Genomic DNA, 11,027 nt, shown 5'->3' on the forward strand with positions numbered 1-11,027 from the left:
CAGTGACCAAGGCGGTAGCAGCAAATCGTTCGAAACAACACAATAGTTTTTCACTGGTGAGGATGTGTCGGCAAGGGTGGCGAGAAGCGCGCTATTCAAAGTAATTTCACCTGTGCCACAGTTAACGGATGCACCACAATCCTGAAGAATGTCAACAATCCCGAGAATCACATCATGAGTGCATCGCGGTAGTACGAGAAATTCTGTTTTAAGATCTTCTCCTCCGAATAAAACACTTGCAACACAAATACCAAGGGGAACTAGGCACTCTCCACTGACACCACGAAACGTCACACCATCATTCCACGTGTGACGCGCAAGACCCGCGGCAAGCCAGCCCAAGACCCATGACGAGGAGCCGCGGTTCTCGGAGGCCAGGCGCGGGATCGACGGTAGTTGACTGAGCGACGAACAGGTGGCGTGAGTGCGGGGAGGACAGCGGCGCGAGCGTGCGGGAGGAGAGTGGAGAAAAGGGAGAACTCGGAGTGTGGTTGTGTGGTGCGGAAGGTTGGCGTGCCGGGAAATAAAGCGGTAGTTCGGGACCACGTGTGGCGTGTCGTCGATCGTGACAAGTGGGGGCTCGTCCGGGATCTACGTGAACATGGAGACAGTGGACGTTCCCGAACAATTGGTACAGCATCTGCTGGGGCAGACGAGCGGATCTACCATGGAACGCGAGCAAATCGCGGCAGCTGTCAGACAAAGACTGATGGCGGCCGAGGCAGTGCCTATGGGTTCTACGACAACGGCGGCGGCGGTTCAACCGGTGAGCGACTGCGCTCCGCGCTCCACAGGAGGTCAGCCAGGTCAGCCTCCAAGGTTTAAGGGGTTCAACGACCATCAGTCCCCCGAGGAATTTTTGGACCGGCTTGAAACGTTTTGTTTGGTCAGCGGTGTCGCAGCTGACAAGAGGCTTACGCACATTGTGCCTGCTGCGCTGGAAGGTAGCGCGAAGTTGTGGTGGCGATTCGTGAACTCGTTTGCGTCGTGGGAGGAGTTCACTGCGGCGTTTATTGCGGAATTCTCCTCCATTGACGCGAAGCGCCGCTTGAAACAAGAGCTGGAGCACCGGACGCAACATCCCCAAGAAAATTTAAAGGAATTTATTTATACCATCGCGGCCTACTACGACCGGATTGGCGGCGAAGTGCCCGAGTCGGAAAAGGTTGACCGCGTGCTGCGGCAGATGCACCCGCAACTCCAGGATCTGGTGGAGGGAAGACAGTTCAGCAGTCTCGCGGAGTTGGCGAAGGCCGCTGACGGTCTCATGGAGCGTTTCTGGAGGCGCATGCAGTACAAGCCACCACCACCCCCGACTGACCAAGTCGCGAGAGACTTGGCCTTCCAATCGACTATAAACGTGGCCGGCGTGCCGGGAACACAACCCGGAGGGTTGATCACAGCGGCTGCCGCGCCGTTCCAGTATCCGCCGGCGGCATCCCCCTGGCCGTTGCACCCCGCGGCGATACAGCCCTCCTACCACCGAGACCAATTGCACGGATTGGCCGCATTCGCCACAAGGACGCCACATCTCTCAACGCCGTCACAGCACCAAAGGTACCAGCCGCGTGACCAAAGAGAATTCAACTGCCATCGCTGCGGAGGCGTCGGTCACATGGCCCGCGAGTGCCCTACAGGTCGGCGTGGCGGCCCACCCCGCTGCTACCAATGCAACGGGATCGGACATATCCGCTCTCAGTGTACGGGAAACGGGGGACGGTAGGTGCTGCACCGGCAAGCACCTACGAGACTGCGCTGCAAGTAGCGGCCTTGGCCGGCAACAAGGAGCCTCTCCTGGAAGTGCAGATCGGGAGGACGACGTTCCAGGCCCTACTGGACACAGGCTCGAGTGTGAGCTTGCTTGGATTGCCGGCGGCAAGGGTAGCGGTCGAGGCGGGCGCCAAACCCAAGACACAGGAACAAGCACTCCGCCTGGCAACAGGTTGGTCTCAGTCGACGACTTCCCTCAAGTGCAAAATAAAGTGGGCCACAAGCAGCCGCAATCAACGCTTCCTGTGTGTGCCAGACTTGTGTCGGGACATTGTGCTGGGCAGAGATTTTTTAACAGCAACAGGCATCTCTTTACATGTATCGCTGGGTGGGTGGACGATTGGAACCGATCCACAGTGCATGGTGCCATTTGCTAAGCGTGAAAAGGACCCAGCGACAGCACTTGCAATAGAAGATGGAGAGTCGTACCACTTGCACAGCCTCTTTGAAGAAGTGCTTGTAGTTCCAGGCATAGAGAACATGCATCAGGCTGGCACCAGGGAACTACACCCAAGCATGAGTAAAGTTCTCGATGACTTTAGCCATCTGTTTACTACAGTTGCGGGATGTACCACCCTGGCTCAGCACCTCATTGACACGGGGGACAGTGCGCCCGTGAGATGCAAGCTACGTCCAGTGAATGCGAAGAAGCAGAAGATCATTGAGGGCTGTGTGGATGACCTCCTACAACAGGGCCTTATAAGACGAAGCACCAGCCCATGGACTAGCGCCCCAGTGCTCGTTGCAAAGAAGTCTGGAGGCTACCGGCTCGCTGTGGACTACCGTCCGTTAAATGCACGCACCCGAGTACCTGCCTACCCAATGCCTCGAACTGACTGGCTGCTAGCGCAGTTGGGCCGAGCAATGTGGTTTTCCAGCTTTGATCTCTCCCAAGGGTTTTTCCAAATTCCTGTTTGCAAGGCTGACATAGCTAAAACGGCCTTCATTTGCCATCAAGGTACATTTGAATTTACGAGGATGCCCTTCGGGGTGGCAGGTGGTCCAGCAACTTTTCAAACCCTAATGGACCGGGTGCTGCAGGGAATCAATCACCACTTTGCTATGGCATTTTTAGATGATGTCCTTGTATACTCAGAGACACTGGAGAAACATGTTGAACATGTAAGGGAAGTGCTACAACGCATTGAGGGTGCTGGCCTTACGATTAATCCAGATAAAGTACAGGTCTGCCGTCAGTCCCTCAAGTTTTTAGGTCACATCATCTCCCCTGGGCAGTGCAGACCAGATGAGGACAAGGTGCGTGCAGTGCTGGATTACCCTAGACCCAGTACAGTTAAGCAGCTGCAAGCCTTCCTGGGACTTGCCGGCTACTATAGAAGCTTCATCCCTCACTTTTCACTGACGGCACATTCACTGACCAACCTTTTGAAGAAGAACGAGCCATGGCAGTGGGAGGAGTGCCAAGAACAGGCTTTCACTGCACTCAAGCAGGCCTTAGCTCAGGATGCTGTTATAAGCCTCCCAGATCTAAATCGACCCTTTGTGGTGGAGACAGATGCAAGTGGCATTGGCATTGCAGCTGTGCTGCTGCAGGCTGGCCCTGATGGTCTGCAGCCTGTTTCCTTCATTAGCAGAGTCCTTACAGCAGCCGAGAGCCATTATACTGTCCAGGAGTGGGAATGCCTGGCAGTAGTCTGGGCAGTGGACAAGTTCAGGGCATATCTTGAATTTACGGAGTTTGAAATACACTGTGACCACTCCTCCCTGGCATGGATGTTTCATACCGACCAAGCTTCACCCAGGGTCAAGCGTTGGGTTCTTCGGCTGCAGGGCTTCAACTGCCGAATCAAGCACAGACGAGGGCTGGCAAACATACCCGCTGATGCCTTGAGTAGAGCCCCTCTCCAGTGTGAAGACAACCCAAGTGACAACCTACATGAGACGCTGTTCCCCATTGCTGCTCCAGAACCTGAAGGCAAAATTACATTTGATGAAGTAGCTGTGGCCTCGGAGGTTGACTCTTCGCTGCTGAGTGACACAACACAGCTGGTACAAGAACAGGCTCGTGATGACCGCCTCTTAAAGCTGAAGGCAGTGGTCCAAGGGACTCAGCTCCCAAGTTCGGACCCTGATCATCGCCTCTTTCGTGATCTGGCCGAAACAACGGAACTGCAGCCAAGCGGATTGCTGGTTCAGCAAAGAGGCAACCACAAGGTAGCGTGGTTACCTAGTCACTTGCGGCAGCTGGCACTGAAGGTGGCCCACGACCATCCCACTGCAGGCCATGCTGGATTTTTCAAAACTCTGAGGCGTGTGGCTGCACGATTCGTCTGGCTGGGCATGCGAGCAGATATATCAAAGTATGTGCAGTGCTGTACTGTCTGTCAGCGCACAAAAGCTCGGCGCAAGAAACCAGAGGGCCTCATGAGCAGTCAGTGGGCAACATCACCCATGGAAGAGCTCAGTGTTGACATTATCGGGCCCTTGCCATCTACACCCCGGGGCCACAAATACTTGCTGGTAGTTATTGACAAATTTACGAAGTTCCCAGAGCTTTTCCCTCTACGAGCAGCAACAAGTGCGAAAATACTGGAGTGCATGGTGCAAGTCTTCTGCCGCCATGGCACACCTGTGGCCATCACCAGTGACAATGGCAAGCCCTTTGTTAGCACACTATGGCGCAACCTCTTGAAACACTGGGGCATCAAAGATCGCCACACAGTGCCTTACCGGCCGGCTGGCCAAATGGTGGAGCGTCACAATGGCACAATTAAGCAGTGTCTACGGGCATACTGCTCCAACCACAAAGACTGGGACCGGCACATACCTGAGATCGCCCTTGCCATGCGTACTGCCGAGAGTGTTGTCACCGGATATACTCCAGCATTGTTGTGTTACGGCCGCGAGTTGCGCACCCCATGGGAACCTACAAGCGACAAGGAAGACACAGAGCCTCCAAAAGCAGCACACCATGCACTTGCTGCGGAACTCCAGCGGTGCCTTGGAGAGGCCCTCCAGTATGCTCGGTCACATCAGGCAGCTGCTTGGAAGGTGCAGAAATCCTGTTACGACCGTCATCGTCAGGCAACAACCATCAAAGAGGGTGACCTTGTGCTCCTGGATTCCCATACCTTGAGTGATGCGGCCAAGGGCGTTTCGGCGAAATTGGCACCGCGGCGCAGTGGACCTTATTGTGTAATCAAACGATTAGGTGACAATAACTTTGTTTTGAGCGATCCTGCTACAGGACGTCATCGAACTACTGCCCATGCTGATCAGTTGATGCTCTACCATGAGCCATGGCCCCTCCCTACCAGCACAGCTTCACGATTCGAGGGGGGGGAGAGTTGTGACGCGCAAGACCCGCGGCAAGCCAGCCCAAGACCCATGACGAGGAGCCGCGGTTCTCGGAGGCCAGGCGCGGGATCGACGGTAGTTGACTGAGCGACGAACAGGTGGCGTGAGTGCGGGGAGGACAGCGGCGCGAGCGTGCGGGAGGAGAGTGGAGAAAAGGGAGAACTCGGAGTGTGGTTGTGTGGTGCGGAAGGTTGGCGTGCCGGGAAATAAAGCGGTAGTTCGGGACCACGTGTGGCGTGTCGTCGATCGTGACACACGGGAACATAACTTTCCGACCCAGCCTTTCTTTGAAAGTCACACTCATGACGGAAACGGTAGCACCAGTATCCACTAATGCTGTTGCAGGTATACTATCAATTAACACACGCACTTTGTTCTTCACCATCATAATAGGCAGGGGACTATTTCGCAGAGACGCAGATTGTCCGGCGACCTTACCTCCATCGGCCGCGCCGGCTAGTTTCCCAACGGCGGTGGAGACGTAGCACGTCGCCGTGGTGACGGTGAACGGCGTTGGCGACTGGTTGGAGGCGTCAGGCTGCGGTCTGAAGCTGGCGAGCCACTCCTTCTACTGTACTGACGGAAGGTATTCCGAGGTGGCGCGGCTGTGGTGTTTGCAGGGTCTATCGGCCAACGGTCGTCATAACTACCACGTGCAAAATTAGGCCAAGTTGGTGGTGGGCCATATGTTGTCTGTCGGCGCCGGCGACAAAAACTAGCAATGTGTCCTGAGGCGCCACAGCTGTAACATACAGGCGATGCGTGACCGAAATTGTATGCCTCGGAGTCAACCCTGGGACGCTGAAAATAATAAACGCGATCTTCCGAATTCCGATTCGTGGTGGTAGCTCGACGAGTTCGTTGATCGTGCGTCATGTCGTCGGGAAAGGTACGTCGGTGCTGTCGCAGCTGATCGACTCGACAGTCTGCAACGCCTGGCATGGCAGACAATGCTGACAGCAGATGCATGTTCTTGAGGTTGGTTGGAAGCGCAACCAAGCTGTTCGACATCCGCCCCTTTGGTGTGTCGTTCAAGTTCTTCGCGGACAATTTGCCTTATAGTTGCCGCAAGGTCAAATTGAAAACTGTAGTTGTCGTTTTCGTCAACGTGGAGTTCCAGCCGTTGTACTTGCTCACACGCTTGTAGTGGGTGAGCCATTCCTCCACGTCCTCGCCGAGTTTTCCAGAGAAAGGGCGGGGCTCCATCTGATGCATCCAGGCGCCGGTTGTTCGCGCTGGAGCAGCCAGAGAAGGCTGTTGGTCGCTGCTGTGGAACATCGGGATCTCAAGTGGTGGTGGAGGCAGTCGAGCGAGGCGTCGGCTCCGGCGTGGCACTTGCTGCAGCAGCTCTGTCGTCTTGGTCGAGGTACCTAGCACCTCCACCACAAAACTGTTACGGTTAATGTTAAACCGGCTTTATTCAAGGGACGAGATTGATGGTAAAGTCAAGATGGCGTCCTGAGGCTGCACCAGCTCACGTCTTCTTCCTCTTCTCTTCGCCCGGCTCATGCCGTAGCAATATTTTAGTTTTGCATGTTCACTTTTCATACTTCAAGACACGGCGGACTCAACGGTGGCGTGGTGCCAGCTCGCTTGCTGGAATATTTCTATCTGTGTCTCAATTTACGAAGGCCTTGGGATTGCGAAAGTGTACCGACTTGCGGTATGTAGCGCAAAAATATTCTTCGCTCATAACACGTAATTAATGACTTGCACTTTGCTCCTATGCTTACGCAGTTATCTCAAACCTTATGCAGCTCTGCGTCGTTGGAAATCGAAAAGATTACCCAGGCAAAAAACTGGCGATATTTTGCCTGCGCAGCCACATATTGTTATGACTGTATGAGTAGGGGGCAAATGGGCGTAGATGGTATTCTACTTGAGATTAAGAGAAATGAATAGAGATGGGCAGGACGCGCGGGGCATACAGCAAGCCATCGACACCCTCTTATATCGTCTTCACCTTGGAACTGCTCACACAGAGCTCTTCTTTTATGTCGACGCGAGCGTGTGTGCTTCCCAACATGCTCATGCGACCACGGCGACGAGGATGTGTACCACCTACACGTCGACTGACCCAGGCACATTACACATAGGCAGCGCCTCGAACGAGAACTTAGTTTACATGGTTCACATGCAATACGCATATTAAGGGTGCAGGTTTACTTAAAACCCTGAACATCCTCGTCATTTACGATTTGACAACATGCACCATCGCCTCCCTCATCCATCAAATAGTTAACAAAAAACTCGCCTTGACAACAGTCTCGCTTCATCCCCTCACTTCGCACTGTTGGGAACGCATCGCGCTGTCGTTTTAACAGCGAGATTAACATTGCGTAATTATTCGTACTCAATTTGTTCTTCTGTTTAGCCTGTTTGTTTTTTCATTTTTAGATGTTGAAATTACTCTGGTTTTTCTTAGTTGCAACTGTATATGTTTTGTGTTTATTTGTAGATTGTTCCTGCTCCTTATTGTTATTGTATCAACTTTTGCTTTCAATTTTGTTCTGTAATATGCCCCTCCCCTCTGTAATGTGCAAACCCTGAGGGCAAAATAAATAAATAAACAAATAAATAAATAAATTGTGTTTCCTTATGTAATTAATTATTACGCCCGCTTTACACTGCAGTTTACAGGCACCTCCGTTTGGGATAGGCGTGATAGTAACCCAACCACTCTGAGAGCGTTGCATACATCTCTCTTTCTTTAAATTAATGGAATCATTTATTGACAAAGCACAGTGCTACTGCTCATGCATGCACACATCCTCACTATTTCTTTTCACCTGCGGATGTTTTTAATGATGGACAAAGAGAATTGTGAGAAAATTTATAACTTGTGCATAAAATTTTCTATGCAACTGCATTTTCTTGCTTTACTTATTTCACCCACTTTTCCTTTGTGATCGCGCACTATTATACAGCGGCTGCTATAGAAGTATCTCAGAAGGAACGCTTCGCAGATGAGGAAAAATTCGTGCTGGTCCAGGACTCGAACCCGGAACCAACGCCTTTCCGAGGCGGTCGCCCTACCATCTGCGCTAACCAGGAGGCTAGCCGATAGCAGAGCGAGGGCGGATTAATCGGCAGCTCGAGACACTGGGACACAGAAGATAGCAGATCGGTTCTGCGGATTTCCCACAAGTGGAGAAACTTCCTCCAGTTGCGGAAGTCCGCAGAACCGATTTGCCATACTTTGTAATTGCATAACTTGTTTATGGTAAATAAACTTTGGAACTTTAAAAGACCTAAATTTTTCATTTGCCAAAGTATTCGGCTCATGGCCGTCGAAAGTGCTGCATCGCAAAGCAATGCAATTGTTTTAACGTTTCTTGGAAGACGCTGCCATTTGCGACGAACACTGAGTCGACTGCATCGTCGTTGTGTCTGATTCTTGCATCTAAAACTTGTGTACTCCAAACGTTTGAGGATTCCTTTAGAACTAGAAATTTTCGATAGAGGCTTTTACTCTTAGTGCTGTGGCATATCTATTTATTTTGGTATCACCTAATCCGAGAATGCATTCCTCTTTTATTTCTTTCCTATAAAATTCGCCAATGAAAAAGGGGTAGCCGTCGTCGGCAAACGGGGACAACTCCTCTGTTTATTTCTCTCTTTCACAAAAACATAAAAAATGCAGGTTTATTAGCGCTGCCGGATGGGTGGCAAAAAAAAAATGGTAGGCGAGTACCTTCGAGAATGGCAGCGAACTAGGTGGTGTTATGAAATTATGAAGATTGTGGACATTGCATGGTGACAACTGGCGTAACACACACACATATTGAAGATAGATAAGAGAGGCCTTCGTCGAGCAGTGGACATAAAACCAGCTGCTGCTGCTGATTATGATGATGATAAATAAATGTACAACGCAGAACACGTAAAAGTGAACTTACTTCTTTCACATCCGTCTCACGCAAGCGAAACACATGACCAGAACTAGCTGCTGCTATTCGTTGAAACGCCACGAGGCCCGGGTGACTGGGATCTCCGCAATCTCCCGTCAAAACGAACACGACCTGGAATAAAATAATGCACATGACGTTAATTGTATTTAGCTTAGCAGGTACCTTTTTGGATTTTATAAAACAATTCTAAAGAGAAAGGATGACATAAGACTAAACTCGAACAACATCCCTTGCCTCTTAAGAGAAAACAGCTCCTATAAAATGCAAGGAAAAGGAGAAATCGTTTTTCTCGGCAACCAATGCGCCGATTTTCATGAGGCTTATTTGCAAAAAAAAGCGATAAAGTCTAGTAATAGGAACAAGTAGATTTTCAATCTATGTCATTTTTTTTCATATTGTGACTGCAACTATATGGACACTCCAGGTGCATTGCTGCCGTCGGCATCGGCGTGATGTTCCGTATAAAGTCCAAGTGCGATAACACCGTCGCCCTGCGCCGTATGCTGTATGTGCGAGTGAAAGCTTGCGAGGGTCAGCCGACCATCGCGGCTCAATCGCGCGCGCGCAGAAGAGGAATGTGGGGAGGAAGCGCGCGGAGGCACCGAGGAGAGGGCAGAGACAATTGGGGGGGAGGGTAGAGTGGTACTCCAGAGGCTGCTGCGTACGGCGCGGCGCGCGGCCGGGCGGGCGGCCTCATCTTCAAAGCGATCTACGATGTACGTGTACAAAGTGTGTCGAGTGCTGGTAGGTTCGTAATGCGCTGTGCTTTCGACGCTTAGTTTGCGTTGAAGCGAGACGTAGCACGAAGGTCAAGTCGCTCGCTGCTACTGCCGCGCTTCTTCCCTCCGGCGTTTGATAGTGAATTTCCGAGGTCATCGAGTGTGATGTGTTGATGTTTGCCTGGGCGCGCGTGACAACGTGCTTGTTAATTTTGCTAAATCTGCTGTCCTTACTTCGAATAGATCTATACGCCTCGTGCACCGCCTATAGAGGCGCCACTGATAGCCACCTAGCGGGCGCTTCCAACAATACGCGCGGGAGCAGTAGCAGACGACAACCCTTTGCAGCAAGGATGGCTGAAGTTCGCGGCTGCGATTTCTCCTTTGTTCGGGTGCCAGGCTGCTTCTTCTGCGGTGACAGCTGCAGGAAAGACGCCGGCCTGTGCGGGAGCGTGTATGAATACAATGTTATCAGTGTTTAGAACAACATGGCCCACATACTTGCCAGGTGCGTCTCGCAGACAAATGCTATGAACTCCATTGACATGAAGTGGAGCTCATGTTAACTAGCCGATAAATTTTGTTGAGTAATGCGATGTCTCGATCGTTTTTTTTAATTCTAGCCTTGCCGTAATGCTGCTTCTGTGCCTCAATAATAGGCACCCTTCGTTAGTGCAGACTTATATCAAACAAATCCGCACGGTGCAATGTATGCATATGCCGGAGTGATTTTTTCTGCCGATGAATACATGCGACATCGCCGAATAAGTGCATTCAAAGTCGCCTCAAGAAGAGTAATTGCGAATTTAATGATGGAAACGCGTACGCTAGTCAACGAAGTCACCAAACGTACGGGTTAATAAAAACGTGTGTTAGTGCTGTACCGCCGATGAACTCCCGTTCCCGCTGCAGTTCTTGCAATTTTAAATTCCCCAAGGGAGCTGCTTGCAAACGTACAAAGCTAAAGTCTGACTAACTTTTCAGTACTTTTTTTTAATGTTACTAGAGAGAGGTGCCACATGATATATTTAAAGGCAGAGCAGCGCCAGTCAAAGTAGATGAGCGCTGGTGGCAAGGCCGGGTTTAGTCTTCTGCGGCGTAAGCATAAGAAATAATTCAGTTGAGTACAAAATTCACATGCAAGAAGCGACTACGTCACGAAACAAACAAATCACTCGACATGTTAAGTCTGCTCAGACAGCATCGAGGTGTGATAACTTCCCAAGCGTGACGCGAACTTTTCAGCGAAAAATGGAACAAATATACCAAATGCAGCAACTATTAGCAATTCTCGCCCTGAACTACCTAT

At 51.2% G+C, this 11,027-nt stretch overlaps 1 protein-coding gene across 1 annotated transcript in view; it reads right to left on the reverse strand.

Annotated features, from left to right (window-relative positions):
• LOC142568338 (hemicentin-2-like) overlaps positions 1–9,096 on the reverse strand; it is a 125,517-nt gene extending 116,421 nt beyond the window's left edge. The window contains exon 1 of the mRNA XM_075678344.1: positions 8,988–9,096. The gene's annotated coding sequence lies outside the window, so the exon portion shown is untranslated. The remainder of the gene's footprint in view (positions 1–8,987) is intronic.
• Positions 9,097–11,027: the final 1,931 nt, after the last annotated feature.

This window comes from Dermacentor variabilis, unplaced genomic scaffold, assembly GCF_050947875.1.
Source record: "Dermacentor variabilis isolate Ectoservices unplaced genomic scaffold, ASM5094787v1 scaffold_18, whole genome shotgun sequence".
Classification (NCBI taxonomy): Eukaryota; Metazoa; Arthropoda; class Arachnida; order Ixodida; family Ixodidae; genus Dermacentor; species Dermacentor variabilis.